Genomic DNA, 18,816 nt, shown 5'->3' on the forward strand with positions numbered 1-18,816 from the left:
AGCCATGATGGAGGCAAAAATTCAGTGTAGAGAGCTCTCAGTCTGGGAACTAAGAAGTCCTTGTGAAATCTGTGTCTCTAGCTGCTTAATTTAAGTCATGTTCATGTTGCACACAGCTAGGCCAAGAAAGAATGAACAGGGTTGTTTCAAGGCACAGTTCCCAGGGCACCACTCTCCAGCTTCACCCAAATGAGAAAAATAAAAGTTTCTCTCATCTCTGGCTGAGGACAGCTTGGACACCTGAGGAGGCTCTGATGGCTGCTGAGGACACCCAGCCAGTCTTCAGCTCAAGCAGAGCTGCTTAAGTGGTCCTGCAGGCCCCTTCTGCCCAAGGAAGGCAAGAAAAGCCATCAGGAATCCTTGCCATCTCCAAAGCATTGATTCCTATGGGTTTATCAGTGACACAGAGAGAGGGAAAGGATCATGTCTTGACCTTTTGTCCAGCCACCACCCCCCAGAATCAGCTCTGATTTGTTACCTACTGAGCAGCGACCTCCCTTCAAGAGGTACCCGGTCATTTCAGGGCAGATCACCATTAGATTAAACATCTACACTAAGTCTCCTCTGAGAGAGGGACCACTAGTTGAGGTCGGAAGGAATTCACACCCATTCAGTTTGTGCTGCAGGTGGGACCTTGGCAAATGCACAGACCATTCCCTCAGGGCAGAGAGAGGAAACCCAGCTGAGTTTAACCCCTTGCTCTCTGAAAGAGAAGGCAGCACTTTCACTGTAGACACCAAGCCGGTGAGGTCACTGACAGGGCTGTGCTCTGCAGGATACTTGCTCATGCCCAGTTGTCTTGGGCTTTCCAGAAGAGAAACTGTCAGAGGTGCCAGAGGTGTTGTCAGCTGACATTTACCACCAGCTCTGCATGTGGAACTCAGCACATGCATCACCAACATGCTGTGGTAACTCTTAAAATCTACTTTTGGTCCCAGCACCCCTTGGGATGTCTAGAAACAATCACAGCCTATGGTGTTTTTGGATGGTCTGGTAATGAAGCTGTTTGCCAGGGCATGCAGCCGTGCTCTGGCCTGGAGGCCTGATCACAGCTCTGGCCCTCAGGATCTTTGGTCAGTGCCGCTGCGGTCCAGAGCCAACTGAAAGTTGATGTCCTGGTCTCTAAGACTGTTGCTTCCTCTGACCTATCCCTGTAGGTTTCTTCTCTGTGATTTCTGCTCAGAATGGGCAAGACTGTCCCATTTCCTCAGGGCAGTCAGCTGCTGTGCCCAACTGGGGCTGCGGATGTGGGCTGTGGGTCCACCAGCCCCTCACCTCTCTTACCCAGCACAGATGAGCACTCCAGCCCCTGCACATCCCTCCTCCTCTTGCACAGATGGTTGCCGGGGTTTCTCTTTGGCTGCTGCTTTTGGGCCCAGCTGCAGGAGGGCTCTGCTCCAACACAGGCTCAGCTGGGCAAGCACAATGGGAAAACAAAGGCCCGCTCGCTGGGGATCTAAGCCTTTTCAGCCCCGTTTCCTTTTCCGATGCTTTCATTTCCTCCAAGTGAAATACTGCTGAAAGGAGGACACTGTGGCTGTGGCTGCTGCCATAGGCATGGGGCCTGGATGTCACTAGCTGCTGCTTCATCTGGGTCAGGAATTTCAAAGGGGTCTTCACTCGGCCCTTCCCATAGAGATAATACTTCTTCTAAACAGGTTTACCCAATAAATTGGTAGAGACCTGTAATCACTCTGCCTTAGAAACAACTGGCCTTTCCTGACCCATGTCCCTACAGCTGATCCCAGAAGAGGTGCTGGACATCCTGGAGCAAGTGCAAGTGCAACAGAAGCCTAGCAGGGGCTTCTTAACTTTTAGCATTTGCTCTGCAGTTTTGAAAGCACTCAGAAAACCCAAGGATGCACTTGGGAAGTCAGGAGGAACTGGGGTAGCTCGTGCTTTGGTAATTACAGCGTGGGGCTGGAAAGAGGAGGAGGGAATAAAGTGGCGTAATTTATAGCATGGCTTTACTGCCACTGTCCCTGATAACGAGGGACTGGGGGAATGTTTCGTTTTAGAGAAAGGGAGCCTGCATTCCTTTAACAGCGTTTTGTCAGGTGACAAAGCTATCCTTGCCGGAGGGAGAAGGTTTGAACCTGCGCATTTGCTAAGGAAGGAACTAGCATTCCCCGACTTTGGAGGAATCTTTCAGCTAAGCCGAGCTGAGCCCCGAGCGGGAGGTTCCCTCGGGCCCTGGCGGCTCGGCGTGTCCCCGCGGTGCCGGGCCTGGCCGGCAGAGGGCACTGGCGGAGCGGGATTGCGGCCCGGCCTGCGGCCCGTGCGGCCTGCGGCCCTGCCCGCCGGGCGAGCGGCACCTGCTCGTCCCAGGCCCAGAGCTCCCGCGGCTTGGGAAAGGCCGCCACGGGTCTCACCATGAGGGCACCAGCTACTGAGTGAGCACTGGGGTCCTTGGGCAGCCCAGGCAAATCTCTCCTAAGGATGGATCGCTTCCATAGGACAGGGATGGAAATAAGGCACCTCTGAGGAGTGTGCCAGTCTGGCAGTGTGGAACCTCTCTTCTGTCCTCCCACTAGTCTCCATCCTGTGACCTGCACACTAAACAGCCACCCAGGCTTGGCGGAAATGGGGATTTTTTTGAGATGAGAACCATCCCCCTGCCTCTTGGCTGACTCTGGCCGGGACCCCTATTTCTGACGGACGCACCATCTTGCAGCCTTGCAGAGCCCCCACAAACAAGCAGGTTTGTTTTATTTCAAGTTTCACAAAGTGATATGGGCTTTGTTATTTGAGCTCCGGACCCTCCTTGGCCTGTTGGCTGCTGTTTCCCGGCACTGCACCTCTTCCCAAGGAGGGGGTCAGGCAGCTCTGCCTGCAGCAGAGTTCCAGCACAGGCTGGATGATGCCCGTGGGGTGGCCAGAGATACCATATGCAGCTGGGGATGGCAAAGAGGGGCACACGGGTCCGTGGCAATGGGGCAGTGGCAATAGCAGCAGAAGGGCAATGGCAGCACCTGGTCCCAGCCTGCACAAGGGTTGCAATGGGGCTAAGAGCCAGGGAAAAGCCCTTCCTTGGAGCCCCTCTAACCACGAACGGCAGGAGCGGCACATCGCTGGAAGTGACTGGTTTGCTCCAGTAGCCTCTTTACAAGCACCAAGGGACAGCTGTTTGGGGACCGCTGGGTTTTTTAAAGGCCACTTGCGAGCTTTAATACTGCGCTGGGGGAGAGTGGAAGAAGGAGGGGGTCAGGGAGGGGTGGTTGCATTGACTGCTTAGGACTTAAAGCTGTAAACCTCTTCTTCCCTCTCTCATTGCTGGGACATTTTTATTGGCGAGATGAAGGGAGACAGAGCACAGCTCCACAACTTGCTCTTCTTCTAGAGGTTAATGACCCAGTTAGCAGCTCTTGGCTGCATTTCCCGACATTTTGCAGACATCAAGACCCGTCTCCCTGCCAAGTACATTCTGTTCCCTGGAGCTCGGCCAATGCATCTCAGATTACTATGTAATGCGACAAAGAGGGAGAGCTGGAGGTGAGGGAGGGGGCTGGAGGGGAGATACGGGAGCCGTTGGGGAGGGGGCAGGAGGGGGTGAGAGAAGGGGAAACACCACTTCTAAATTTAACAACTAAGATGGAAATAAAGCTCCCAAGGTGCTTATTTGCTGGATAAAACGTGAATCCCAGGATGAATTGGAGTGATGCTTCTGGGAAACAGATGCAATCAGCAAATAATTCCCCCCTAGGGACTGTGCAGGCCTGTGCTTCCTGGATCTGCTGACAGTCGAGCTCTGCTTCTGATGCCCTTGTGCCCAGGACAAATACTGCTGGGGAACTGGGGCTGCTTTCCTGAATGACAGTCTAGTATCACAAGAGGAACAGGGGCTTAGACAAGAAAATGGGGAGTGGGGGGATTGAAGAGGATGAAGTTCCTGCATGGTGTTTTCTTTATCTTTTTGCACCCAGAGCACATGATGCTGCTCAGGCACCCTGTGCTTGGCGAGCTTTGCTGCTCCAGATCCTGACACTTTCACAGTAAAGGAAGGAAGGTCAGACCATGGGGAAGGCTCTCCTGGCTGTGGTTGAACAGAGGCTTGCAGAGGGGTTAAGCTGACAAACTTACTGATAGCTGGTGCCTGCCATTGGTAGAGACTAACCTGATCCCACACTCCGCTCATAGGACCTGAGATGCCCCACAGCCAGGCCCATACCAGCAGTGCTCCAAGCTCTGCTCTCTCTCCATGGCCTGGCAGGAACAGTCAGGCAGGGTCAGTTCCCAGAGCTGAGAGAAAGGGTTGCTCCCCAGCATTGAGTGCTCTTAGGTTGTGCACCAGGCAAGATCTGCTCCCATCTCCAGAAGTGGTTGGATGGAGCCAGGCAGCATCTCAAGGCTCCCACCCTGCTCCCACAGGCTGGACAGCCCCCTTTGTGCCATTCCTCAGGATGGTGCCCTATGAAATGGTAAGAGAAGAAACACGAGAGGTCTGGCTCAATGGGACTGCTTATCTCCCTGGAGCAGAGCCCTCCTTCCTCTTCAGAAATTATTTCCTTGAAAGACACAAACTAGCACAAAACTGCCTCTTGCTCATCTCCATCTGCAACGTGGGGCTGGGTACCGGGAAGCCATGGTTGCTCACTGCATTTGCCAGACAGACATGGCTTTAGCAGAGTATTTCACTATGTGCAGCCTAAGAACGAGATGAGTTTGGTTTACCTGTACCAGGAGTTGCTCAGGAAAGTCCTGAAAGAAAAAAAAGAATAATGTTTTTATGGAGAAGAGCTTCCTCAAAAACCACAGTAAACATCGGCATCTAAAAATCTGGCTCTGTGTCACTTCACTGCTGAGCATCTGTCCTCGAGGCCAGCCCCACAGAGAGAAAATCATCAGGGGCCAAAGCATCCTTTAAAACACAAGCCTTGGCTAACCACAAACATGCAACACTCCCAACTTCTAAGCCACACGTCAGCCTCCTCCAAAGGATGAGAAGGTCCAGACACAGTCCTGTGATTAGGACATCTGGAAGGAGGGCACAGGTTGCAGGAAGGAAAGAGCCCCTCCTTCCCAAGAGGAGCAGGGTAGAGCATACACCGAGTCTCAATTTTCCAGCAAAATCATCCAAATCCTCTTTGTGTAGCTCATGTCCTTCCACAGCAGATGCCCAGTGTGGAGATGAGCCCACATCACACACACTGTGATGTGCACAAACCCAGCCTGCAGTGATGGTCCTGGCCCCACACACCTGATATTCGACTGCCCAGCAGAGTTGTTACAAGCCAACAGCTCCCAGCCAGCAGGGAGGGCACAGATGAGCAAATGGGGAAAACCCTGCCAGAGGCATCTCAGCATCTGGTACAATGCTAAGAAGACTTGGGTTGGGACAATTACAGTTTAAGTATTTCTATTACCAATGCCAGAAGAAGCCTTTGAGCCCTTATCTGGGAAAATAATAGCAGGTAGATGACTGCTAAGTTCACATTGCTTTTTTTCTACCCTTCTCTTTCCCCACAGATCTGTGCTGGAGTAGAAATCATGTCAGTAAACAAGCATCAAGCACATACAAAGACAGAAATGTTCCAGTCCTATTTGTGGAGCAGGGTGAGCCAGGTAAGCACCAGCTGGACCTTCCATGTGACTTGTAGTAGGGAAGCAGAGACATGAGTGGGGAAGCTCATCCCAAAAGCTGAGACTTTTTGTTTTACAAGACCAGCAAAGACCTCATTTCTGTCTCAACTGGTTCTTGAATTTACCAACTCACAGAAACCATCAGGCAGTTTTTGTGCAATAACTACAGCCAGTCTAGGCTTAATCCCTCACCTTTTAACAGTACCCCCAGATTCACCTGCCTCAGGAAGAAGTAACCCAAGTGAAGCTCATTAGTCTAGTGTGGGCAGGGCAGAAAACAGTAAACTTAAAATGCATTGAGGAGGATTTAATTTTGGCCCATCTCTAAATGTTTCAAATAACAAACACAGTTAAGCACTGAAATCATTGCCTAGGAGGTCTGTGAGATCTGTATCCTCAAAATGCTTTCAGGAACAGGACAAACATCTGTCTGAGTTACCTTGGGTTCAGCTGATCCTATGTTGTGGCAGAGTATGGACCAGTTGACCTCTTGTTATGCATTGGCCTTTCCCATCCCACTTTCCAGATGTGTTTGTTCAGCTCCTCTCTGTCACAAGCTGACCCCTCCCTGTGTGTTCACAGGATGTGTGGCACACTGCTGAGCTGGTGCTGAGTAAATTGGTCTGACTTGTGAAATCATATTTTCCTTGAAATTAGGATGAGTTTTGAGATATACATAAATGTATAGAATAGCAGAGAATATTTATTAGGGTTGAAATTAACATTGATTGATTTGATTTTTGCTGATTAGGTAATTATGAGAACTAAAGGGGTAATCACCTTTTCAACGAGGAAATGAAACAATCATCCAAGCTAGACAAGTCCTGAGTTTCTAATTTGAGCAGGGGAAAAAAAAAAAAAGCTACAGGTGAAGAGGAAAGAGCAGTATCTATGCCCTGTTGCCTTTTGCTCTTGAAACAAACATGGGCTGGGACTTTTCCCACCATGGTCATCTCAGTTTTATCCATCCATATGTCTTGGGAGATAGACTGAAGAGAGATGCAAGGGTTAGCCTGGGGAAAAGCAATGCAAGATGCAGATTTTGGCTTAGTTCACACCCAGAGGAGGAAGAAGCCTTTCCTACCTTTCTCCACCTCACCGGAAGTATGTACAGATTTGTCAAGTAATTGACAGCTGGACATGAGGCTCACAGGAGCAAGTCCTGCATCACTTCCCTCCCTAGACCTGTCTCTTGCACACCTGCAGCCCCTCAGGGCCTCTGACCCCCAGACTGGTTCACTGGATGTTTGGGATATCTCTGGGGGTCATGTCTTGGTGCTCTAGGATTTCTTCCCCAGACACAATCATGGGAAAAGGCCACCAAGTGCAGACCTCAGTCTCACAAAAAAAAAAAAAAACCAGTGCCCAGCAGTTGCCACCCCTTGTTGCCTTGTGTATGGCACCCATAAAAGTGCCATGATTCCTTGCCCCTGTTCCCACCTGTGTCATAATGGAAGCCAGGATGAAAGGACACTCTGGAAAGTCTGCTACCATCAGTCCCTTAAAAACAAAACAAACAAAGGCCTTTTCTCAACTGCAGTGGCATGAACAGAGCTTAGTCCCCCTGGCCACTCCAGGATGTGGCTGAGATATATCAGGGAAGAGCAGCTGTCAGCATGGATGTGCCTAAAATTAGCTCAAAGAGAAGGTTTCCTCCATTTATTTATTTATTTGCTCCTTAAAAGGTCCCTTATTAGATGCAAATTCAGCACAAAAGCTTCAAGCCAGTACAAAGGCACTGCTAATATTTTTCAATTACACTGAGAGGAAGGTCACAGCACTTTGCATTTGGATTTCTACTTGGGATAGAAGCTGTAGCAAAGTGGGGACTCCTTGGAGATTTGGCTGACGGAATGTATTGGGAAGAGCTGCACCATGTGCAGCAGGTTCAGCTGGTGAGCTGGTGTGCTGGAGACCAGTGTGTCACTTATTTGATGTTTTAGGTCCCCCAGGAAGAAATCATGGACAGTGGGTCTAACCTTAATCTCTAATGCTTTTCAGATATACACACATTCCCTTCCAAGAGGTTTTTTATTATACATTATGGCATCTGCTTTTATCTGTTTGCCAGCTTTTGCTTACCGTCCATCTTTCCCACCCTCTGATAATTCCAGGACTCCCTCACCAATTTCACTCCCTCACACTGTAGGGGAAGAAAGGGAGTGAAAAAATATTAAAGATACTAGATTCCAGCAAGAGTTTGTCAGAGAAAATTACCTGAATACAGCCTTTTGTAAGCAAAAGACTGGAGAAAGAATTCCCTCCTTCTTAGAAAAGAATCCAAATATGGCATAGATCCACAGGAAAGCAGGCTGGTTCACTTCTGCTGCTCAGAAGACCATCTGTTAATTATAGAGCTCACAAAACTTCATCTCATCACCTCTGTTTGGCTCATGACCCAGGGACTGAAATGGGAATACCTATACAGACATTTTGAAGAACTGAGAAATAATAAAAAAGAACTCTAGGGAAAAAGCAACCCCAAATTTCCTTTAATGTACCTAGTCCATCCCACACATCTCAGAAATATTTTTTTGTGCATACTCCTGGAATGGGCTTTGCAGGACACAAGAGTGCCTTCAAACTCTTTCTGACACCTTGCTCTGCAGTGACCCACAGCCATCCAGGAGCTGAGTCCTGAGGCTGCTGCCTTTGTGCAGACTTGCTGCTCTCCCAGGTGCCTTCCCTCGCCTTCCTTTCATTTCCTACTCTGCTTACCATACTTTTTGAGGTGAAGAATTGCCACCACCGTTGCAGGAAGGCACTGGACAAGCCTGTGGCAGGGGGCTGCTCCTGCAGTGTGGAGAGAGCCAAAGAATGAAGTGAGCAGTGAGTGGCAGCAGCACCTGGATTGCCCTTGCACACAGCCATGCTATAATGCAACATGTCTGGTGTAGCTTGGTCAAGTTATGCCACAATCTTTGTTTCTTGACTCTAAAAGTATTTGGACCCAAGTTTTTGATTTGCACAAGCAGGGGAGGCCATGCACTACACCTCTGTGCTACCAGAGCATAAATAATAAGTGGGCTGGAGCACTGGCTCTGAGCAGGCCATTCCATCTACAGCCAATCTCCATATTCAAGGTCCAGGAGCAGTTTTCAGGCTGCAGCTTCAATTTTTTCCGATCCACCAAGTCAACTGGATGCACATGCAAGCTGGATCCTGAGATTTTATGGCTTTTTAATAAGAAGGTGAGAACTATTTACACTCTGCATAATCTCTTCCCTTGGGACAGCAATCCTGCTCAGGGTTAAAGGCCTGCTAGAGCTACCAGGTCACCCTATCTTTATCCTCTTCTCCAAGAAAGTACATCAGAGAGCAGAAAGTCAAGCATCTCAGGGTACATCTGGCTTAAAAAACGAGCCCCCCTACCCCATATTGCTCATCCGTCTGCTCTGATGGCATCAGTGTTTCTCTGAACAGCACTGCAAGTAGTGCTGATTGCAGAGCAGCAGCAGGAAGATGGGAATCATTAAAGCAACTCAGCCAAAGCCCTGTAATTAATTAGAAAAGCATCTTGGCATTATTAGAGAGGCCTCAGCAGAGGAAGCAACACCTCTGTTCTAACAGACTCACCTTCCGCCAGAGCTGCTGCTGTGATGTTTGACATTGTGCTGGTGTAAACAGAAATTAGAAGTCAGTGTGACAGGGAGAGGAGCCAGTGGCAGGCTGTGCCCTTGGCCAGGGCTGTGCTGTGTGCCGGGAGGTTTCCGTGCTTTGCTCGCAGGCAGAGATCAGATCCTGGAAACAGCTCCGGTAGGGATGATTGCTGCTCAACCAGGAAGACCCTGTTGTCTGCTGCGATTAAAAGCAAACCCAGGTTTCCCAGAAACTGAACATGAAACTGGTTATCCAGGTGTTTGTGATTATAAACAGCTAAATGTACATAAAAATGCCACCCAAGACTCCAGGAACTGGTGTTTCCTGGGATCTAGACACATGCAGGATGCTGCTGTCCCTGGCAAACATGCACAGGCTGGCTGCATGGAGAACTGGGCCATGCTCAGAACTGCATATTCATGGCATGCAAATGTTAAGCTACTGCAAGCTCCCATTGCTATCACCAGCACACAGTACCATGGCCATGAGTCCCAGAGATGGAGCAATATCCTATGGGGAGCAGCAGGATGCTGCAAGATCTGTGTGTTGCTGAAAATAAGATCATCAAAAGGAAGATAAAAACACAAGACTAAACTAGTCAGGATTGGTTTAAGGACTCCTTATTTCCTCTGGGGCAGGAGGCCAGGTAGTGTGGCTGGCTCATGGGGCAAGGAGGAGGTGGCAGGAGCCCTGGCTCTCCCACTGACCTGCTGTCATACCTTTGGCAACTCTATTTTACCATAGGCTAATTTTGCCCTTTCCCCACTTGGTACTGTCAGCCTCTAGGAATTCATAAGTCTTGATTTGGGCCTCCAAACACCATGATTTTGGCTTAAAAACCAAGCGCTATAAGCATATACATATGAATTACGTGCCTTTTTGAGTGGCCTTGTGGTTTCTGACTCTTTACAGATCATATTTCCAACTGAGCAGGTCAGATTTTTTTTTATGATTATTATTATTTTAAATGAAAGCCAAGAATTTCACATAAACACAGGGCTCTGGCAGCTTGAGTTGGCAGCACTGCCCGCTCTTCATGTGTCCTGCCTGCTTAGACAGGGAGCATCTGAGGCATGGGCTGTCACTGGCCATGTCTGCAGAGCATCAAGCAAAACCTCCCCAGTCTCAGCTGGCTTCCTGAACTTCCCCAGGGCAATTGAGAAAAACCAGCCATTCCCCAGATGTTTCCAGAGAAGATAACTGTAGTTCTAACTGAGTAGTTGGGATAACTCCTCAGTTTGGCCTGCATTAGAGCACAGGTAAGCAACAGACTGGAAGTGACCAAGGAGTAGGCTCCTGAGAAGATTTTTGGTGCATCCTATTTTGGCCCTGTTATTGCAGCCTTGCCAAGGTGCTTTAAGTGATCTTCAAAGCAACAGAACGACTAAGCTCTGAGAACTTGTCTGTGCATGCATTTGCTATTTTCTTTGCTGAGTTTCAGATGAGGTCCTGGGCATACTCTGGGCAGAAGTTTGAGAGGAAGATTGTGTGTAATTGAACTGCCTTGCTCATCCCTTGATGTGCAAAAACCTCCAATTCCCCATCTTTTACCTTGCAGATGTGTGGATGTACCATGGGAAGCTCTCTGTCTGTGCAGCTGTCACCATCTCCGGGATAACAAGAATCATGGCTTTGGCTCTCAGCTCTGAAGCTCATTACTTCACATTCTGAAGTGAAGATGTTCTCTGAATAAATGAACAAACTGAGATCTTCAAATGAACAACAAATTCTTCCTCAGGTCAGCTTTACAGAGTAAGCAAATATTTCAGGAAAGTATGGTTACTGCTCATAGCTCTCTGGAGCCAGCCTGCTAACTCCTCTGCGGTGGCTGTAAATCTGGTGGTGGTTCAGCTGAAGGACCTCACAGATGCTATTTCAGGCTGATATAATGTACCATAAATGGGATTGAAAGCACCCATCTATAGCAGACAAAGCCCTTCTGGTTCATTCAAACACTGAGGAAACCGACCATTGTATATATGCACAGTTGGGATTCATCCAAAAGTGAGTGGTAGCCAAAAGAATTTACACATTCCCTGGCTGGGGAACATGTTGATTTCAGAAGGCAGCAAAGGTAACACAAGGATACAGGGAGACTCCCTTGTCTGGCATTTAGTATTTGAATCTCATCCTTTGACTCACCATGAAAGGGAAGAGTCCCAGAAGGACAGAAGAGCTCCCACCATAAATGATATTACTTATTTAGAGGCAACAAGGTATTTGGTCTCCATGGGATGGCAAGAAAACAGAACTTGCTCTTGGAGTCTCTGTCTGAATTTTAGGGGGTGTCTATCTAGCTAAAGTGATGCATCAATAAGCATAATATTGCAATCAGCTTGTGGAATGCATTTCTATAAAGCCCTGCAGAAAACCAAGGGGATCCAGAAAGGTCTGGGGGTGCAATTCTTCAACTGTAAGTACAGGAACAGCCACCAGCCCCCTGTGTATCAAGAGAGGTCAAAAGCAATCACTTAACTCCAAATGAACACGATGGCAGGGGGAGCCTGTCTTCAATGTGTGAGAATATATCTAATTAATGGGGTCAGGGGAAGGGTCCCCTGGGGCAGACAGCCACACCAAGGGTACACAGGGTGCCCTGGGAAGCTGTGCTCCTGGCGCTGGTCCCACGTGGGCCACAGAACCAGAGGGATGCGTGGTCTGATCCTGCCTGGCAGTTTCTGTGCAAAATGGGGCCAATTTGCTGGGAAGCTTCCCACTCCCAAGGAGGGAAGAGGTGGGCTGCGAGTTTAACAAACATTTTGGTATTTGGAAGTCATTCCCAGATCTCATTTAACACACAGACTGCATTTCCCGTTGCTAACTGGCAGCAAAGAGCTCATCAACATTTAAATAAGAGGCTTGTTAATGCCAGCGTGAGGCAGGTTTGCATGCCAAGGCTGGCTAAGGTTTCATGCCAAGGATTTTCTAAGAGAGAATTTCTCTAGGAAACTCCTTTAAAAAGAAGAATTCACTACTGGTTAAAGAGAGCGAGGGCTTAATTTGAAGAGGTGCTGAGCTGGTTAAGTCAAATGGATGGTGCAAGAGCTGAAAGCCTGTGAAAATCAGACTCCTGCTTTTAAATCAATTAACTGAAGAATGGCATGTGGAGTTTTGCAACTGAGTATGCTTTCTGCAGTGCAATAACTGAAGGAAAAAAGGCTACACATAACTTCTTCCTTCAGTGTCACTGACTTTCCCATTAATGGTAAATATGCTCAGGTGAGACTTTAAATGCACCTGCTACCTGAGTGTGGAAATATGAGACTCTACAAATGGTCACATGTGCCTTACTACATGGAGGATGTGCAATCTTTGGCTGTTTTTCTAGATATCAAATGAGTCCTGTAAATGAAAAAGCATTTTTACTCTGGAACTTTGTTTTGAGCCTTCCATATGGAGACAAAGTCATCTCAGAGCAACTGGAGAGGAAGGGTGGCAGTTTTGGCAGAGCTAGAGGGTCCTGGGCTGTATGTCTCTATAGGATGTTTTATTGCCTTTCCTTGTTCCGTCACAGAACAGGAGTAATGTCCGTGGTGTCAGAATATGCACATGGTAATTGGCTTTTGCTGTAATTAAATGCCTCGGTGCCAGCGTTTAATCAGCCGCCAAAGCCGTTTATTGCCTCATATACGGCTGCACCACACGCATTACCCCTTAATTAGTTGCTGAAATAGTGATGATTTAGCAGCGTCTTTATGTTTATACTTTAAGACAGCAGATTCAGTCCAACACCAACAATATGGCAAGATAAAAAAGCAGACCATTCTGCTATGCAATGATTTTGAGCTTATTTATTTTTCCTTACCTCATGGAAAACAGTGTCATAAGTAACTCCTGGTGACACCTCACTGGAGGTGGTTGGCACTTGGAAAGCAGTTGCTAAGTCTCTGCTCTGCTTAAGGCTGACCTTGGGTATTTTAAGTGGATTCAGTATCCATAAAACATTGTTCCCAAAAATTCTCAGCAGCAAAAGAAGTGTAAGCTTCACCCACGTTGACACACCGTTACCAGGACTGCCAGGTGGGGCAGACCTAAGGCAGAGAGTTCCCAGTCTTCTCACAGGAGCTCCCTGAGGAAAGGAACTCCTTGGTGTAGCTGGAGTAGTGGCACTTTGTTTTGCACCACCCTGGCAGGCTGTGACACTGACAGTGGCATCAGTTCTCCTGACAGCCCCACCCAAACTCCTCTTCCCCCTTTTCCAGGCTTGTTTTTGCAGCCATGGTGCTGCTGTGTGGTGCAGCCACTTGCCACTTTTGGAGTAATGGAGCAGTGAAAGGGCCCACTCGTCCATTCATCTTCTCCAGTTTTAGTTGTCTGAAAGGAAGAGGTCTGGTCTGATCTTTCAGAGTCCCTTGACAGTTGATGGCATGAGGGAGATAACTCCAGAAAGCAGTTCACCCTGCCAAAGCTATGCTGGAGGAACGGCCCTTTGGAAATGTCTCTCTCTCACAGAGGGAGCCCTGCGCTCTCTTGCATTGGGCTCTTCCCTTCCTAACTATTACTCCAAACCCTTCCCAGAACACCAGTACTGCTAAGACCAGCATTGGGGACAGATTTATCAGCCTTCTAGGTTTCTTTTCTGCTTTGAAAACCTCTGAGGAAGCTCAGGAAGCCTCTGTAATCTTCTCCAAATTGACTAGAAAGCAAAACAAAACTCCTTTTTTGACACAGAAGTCATACAGGAGATTAGCCTAGATAAACATCAAGATGAACATCCCAGGCTCACCTTTTTTCAAAGCCAGGTGGTTAAATCACCAGTAGCCACAGCTGGAGACAGCCATTGCACCAGAACACAGGGAGTTATGTTCATCTCACCAGACACATCACCAACAGAGCCAGTCACCTCTGCCTCCATCCCTCAGCCCCAGGACAGCCACCACTGGCACCTGGATTTTAGATAGACTTCACTCCCAAAGCTTTCATTGTCTTCAAAGAATTCTGGTAGCCTTTGATTGCAAGAAAAGCAGTGCCAAACTAAGGAATTAATAGCTCCCCCACCCTTGGCCCTTGCCTCTGGCCCCTGGCCTGCTAATGCATTTTGATTTGCGTGTGGACAACGTATCCCTGGAACTTTTCCATCGTAACAAGTTTAGGAAAAAGTAGCTTGTGCTATAAAGGAAGTAATAATATCAAGTTTGGAAAACTATATAGCAGTTTGAATAGAGTTGAAAGCCCACACCATCACACTCCCTTTACTGCCAAGACAAAGCCTGTCAGACTCACGTGTCCTGTAGGAACAAGCTGCAGTTTGTCCTTTCCTGAGGGAGAACACAGGCCCTTCCTAAAGTCCCCTGGGGAAGGAGAGGAGGAGCTGGGAGCAAGGCTGCTGCCTGCACCTCCTTCCACAGCTAGCAAAGCATCCCCTGACAATACATAACCTACTAAAGAAGTCCTTCATTTTCTCTGGTGGTGGGAAAGTAAGGATGGTATTTAATTTACAGACAAGAATATTTGGTCTGGGCAGTAGGAGAGACTGTCCAAGGGTGAAGACAACACTGCTATAGAGAGGACTGGGAGGGGAGGTTGTGGGATTTCCATATGCGGATGTCTTCAAGGTCACACTAAAGTTTTCTTGGGAATGCCATGGAGGGAATGGGTTTAGCTGTTTTGTGTGGCTTGGGATCTTTCTATAACTCAAAAATTCTTTTAGGATAACCACATCTGCCGATAGGGAGAACAGTATTAATCTCATTTAACCCTTAAAGGCACGAAACAAACCTGTCCCAGATGCTTATCTAAAGAAAAGATGACATCACTTCTCCATTGACAGGAGGGACAAAAAAAGCTGTCTTCTAGGCTGCTGCTAAGTTCATGGAAATGAATCCCACCTTGAAGACAATCTGTGCAGCACTGTGCAGGAGATTTCTGAGAGAAAAGGGTTTTTATAGAAAGGTCCAAGGATAGAAAGGGTAGAAAAACAGGCTATAAGCAGGGTGCAGATATCTAGCATACAGTACTTGTGGAAAAGCTTACTGCGATACACTGGACTCCCCACCACATGAAGCATTTCTGTCAGCAGTGTTCAGTGCCGCACCAGGTTCTCTGGCAGGAGAGGTGGAGGTCAGGCTGTGTGGCAACCAGTGACCAGATTTTTAAAGCAGATGGGAACAATCCTGATTATTTACCGCAATGATAGCCTAGAAACAAGTTTCTAGAAGAGACAGGCTTTGCTAACCACACTTCTTTCTACTCTCCCCATAACAGTTTGAATAATGTTTCTCCATTCAGCTGCAGAGCAAGGTGTCTGGATCTCCTGTCACCCCTTCACAACACAAATTTGAGAACATTTGTGGACACCTTCCCATACAGCCCAACTGCGCAGATTACTGCATGGGTTAGGAATGGAGTGCTCTCCACTGCAAAGGCACACATTTTTAGGAACAGTGCAAAATTCATCAAGAGATGGTCAGTGTGATGGGGAACAGCTTTTCTTGGGACACTTTTACACCTTTACTTCACCCAACAGTGAAACAGACTCTTGAATTAAGTATGCTCGGGAGCCACACAATGAAATTTCGAACCTAAAAGAAAAAAAGTTGAAGGATATGAAGCGTAATTGCAGGTGGAGGCTGGGAGAAAGTAAATACCATTCAACTTGAAAAAATAATTTCACACGCTAGCAAACAAAAATGAAATTTATAAGAAGTTTATTGGATTGGTAAAATGTAATAAAAAAGCATTTGTGATACTTCTTCTGCAAAGAAAAAAGGCATCTGGCGATTTTGCATATTTATTTTCCCTTACAAAACATTTGAAAAGCATAACTGATAAAAAGGATAACAACTGAAAGAGCAGAGCAAAGAGGAAAATACATCTCAATATAATTGGATAATGCATAATAAAAATACAGAAAACACATGCTTAAAACAGCTTTCATTCTCTTATTGTAAAAAGTTATTTTATGTGTTGAATAAAAAATATATGCCGGTTGCTCTGAAAATTGCAGTTTAAAAGAGGTAACTAGCTGAGAACAAAATATATATATCTATATATATTTATAAATATAGAAAACGTGTATATGCTGCATCTGTCCTCAGAACAAATTGGAATAAATGATTTTCAATTCATGCACACAAGTTACCAGAGAAAAAACTTCATTTATTGCCTAGCAGATTGATCCTGTAAGGTGCTGATTGCATTTCCTGAGTGCCCTCAAAGCCCTGTGGGAGTAGTCAGTGAGGGAGACAAGTGGCCTGATGGGTTCAGTGACAAGGGAGGCTACTCAGCAGCTCACAGGAGGTGCACTCAGCAATTCACAGGAATCAGAAAAATTCCAATGGCAGCAGGATTAGGCCCCCCACAGGCTTGGGTAGTGCTTTTGCTCAGCAAGGAGTAAAAATCTGGTACCCCCAAGCTCTGACAAACAGGAGACCAGTCCTAAAAGCTCAAGTAATGTTACTTCATTAGGATCTGAGGGTATAGAGTGTGCAGCAGAAGCATTCCTCACACAGGAAGTGCTTCCTTGTGCCCCCCTGCCCAGATCCCTAGGCTAGTGATTCACATTTAAAAGGAAGATGCTTCCCATACCACTGAGAGCCTCTGTGGGCTGACACTGGACAAGGAGGAGAGTGGCCAGTCACGCTCCCTCCCAACTGCAGCAAAGGCAACAACGCAAAACCTTCTCCATCTCAAGGGCTAAACCAACAACCACCACAAAGCTGAAACACCATCTCAAACCACTGTGAATTACTGCACATCCAGGACAGATCATCCCCAGTGAACCCTCGAGCAGACAGCTCTACAACTGGCAGGGGTAGGCCAAAGCATAGCAGCTACATAGGACACATACATTCCTGGGGGCACTTCCTCCTTGCAGTCTGAAAGAGCTGAATCATTCTCCCAGCCTTTAGGGGGTTCTCCATGGGGCATGTAGCCAAGAAGAAACTTTCTGGAATGACCTATGTGTGGTTCAGATGCCCTTGTATCAGCCCACAGGTAAAGCCAGTGTGAGAGATTGGGCTCTGAAAACATGTTGTTTTGTTCTGAAAACTGACTGCAGAATTAGTACTCGGGGTCTCTCATTTGACTAACTAGAGGGAAGGCACTGGAGGCTGCTCTCCAGTCTCTCTGACTGTCCAAAGCACAGGCTGTGGCATGGGAAAGTACAGGACCGTTAAGGAAGCTGATGTCTCACCAAGGCAGATCCTTTCTAGCAAGACTGTGAAAGAAAGTCCAGGCATTACTTGGCTCTACCCTTACCTCTACCAATACTCAGTTCTCACTCTCCAAAGAGACAGCAGAGGAGGTCACAATGGTACAGTTCAAAGCATCAAAACATCAAGTCTCTCCCTTTACTGCATTTCCAATACACCTTGCATTTCCTGTCCAATCACAGCAGACAAAAGTTTCCTATAACATTATTTTGAGGGTTGAAAATGAGAGCATATCAGCCTTTTTAATACAGTAGCACCAATCAAACTTTGGTTCACCTTCAGATTTTCTCCTCTAGCAATATATAAGAAATGAGTGATGGAGATTTTTTATAAGAGACAATATTAAGGGAATAAATTCTTCAGATATGAATGACTCTGGAGTTCTGATCAGGAAGAGATGTTTGAGGAAATACACCGAAGTATACCTCTGCTACAGAACAGCTGTCCACCAGACAACAGGGTGTGTAAAGCAAGACAAGCTGTACTGATGGGATAAGCAATTGCTTTGCTTATCCCCATGGAGAACAAATGCTCAGCATTAGCCTCTTTCTTCTCCATCACCCTCCTAGTTCCCATCCCTGCTCAGCACTAGGACTGTTTCTCTGCTGCCCATAAAGGAGCACAGCAGGTCTCTGAAAAGGCACAGAGTGAAGAAAGTGGAATACACTTTTTGTAAAGGCAGCTCTGTCAATAGCCTACTTGTTACCTTGCTGGTTGTTCTGTTGAGGTGCTTTTCAGCAGCTTAGCTACTTAGGCTATTAGAAATACTACTCTTTAGGTGGATAAAACAAAGAACTAGATCAGGCTTGGGGGACAAGGCACAAAATGTCCATTTGCCAAACTGAAATGGGTTTGCAGCCCACACAAAGCAGTTAGTAAAGCACTGGCAGATGCAAAAAAAATGCCCCAGTTTGGATTTTCAATGGGTACCATCTCAACACAGTTGAAACACAAACTACAACCTCCGGCTGTGCATTTCAGTGCAAACTGCTCTTATCTCATGCAGTCCTGAATGAAACATTAGCACAAAGGCAGCCTAATTGGAACAGGATCTTCTCCTCCTTCCCTGCAAATCCTCGTCATCCACACATTGCCATAGTTCATGGCAGAGAGAAAACGGCTGATTCTGGCAAAATACTCATACTAGGAAGGCAGGATCAAGCCCTAGGCTGGACACAGACTCACCATGGGGAGCAGCACTTGCTGTGGAGAGGATAAGGTTGACCTTGCTCCCTTAGCAGGCCTTCATCACTCCCATGCTGCAGCAGTGTGGAAAGCTGGAGCAAATGTTTGCAGAGGAGATGCTGGGCTCTGGTTTAGTTTAGGGAACAGAGGGTGTCATTTTTCTCCTTTTTACCACCCAGGAAAATTATAAAAGCAACAAGAAACGACACTGAATGGCCATCTCCCCTTTAGTTTTGAAAACCTCTATATCAGACTGGAAAATATTCTGATTGCATTTTCTGGTTCCAAACTCTAGGTG

General features: G+C 47.2%; 1 long non-coding RNA gene across 1 annotated transcript; it reads left to right on the forward strand.

Moving 5' to 3' along the window:
- Positions 1-1,691: 1,691 nt before the first annotated feature.
- LOC147651315 (uncharacterized) lies at positions 1,692-16,047 on the forward strand. Its single transcript, XR_015274482.1, has 3 exons — positions 1,692-2,701; positions 5,467-5,562; positions 10,739-16,047. It is a non-coding gene; the product is annotated as an uncharacterized LOC147651315 (long non-coding RNA).
- The last annotated feature ends 2,769 nt before the right edge of the window (positions 16,048-18,816 follow it).

The sequence above is a fragment of the Cyanistes caeruleus genome, chromosome 10 (genome assembly GCF_971803275.1).
Source record: "Cyanistes caeruleus chromosome 10, bCyaCae1.hap1.1, whole genome shotgun sequence".
Classification (NCBI taxonomy): Eukaryota; Metazoa; Chordata; class Aves; order Passeriformes; family Paridae; genus Cyanistes; species Cyanistes caeruleus.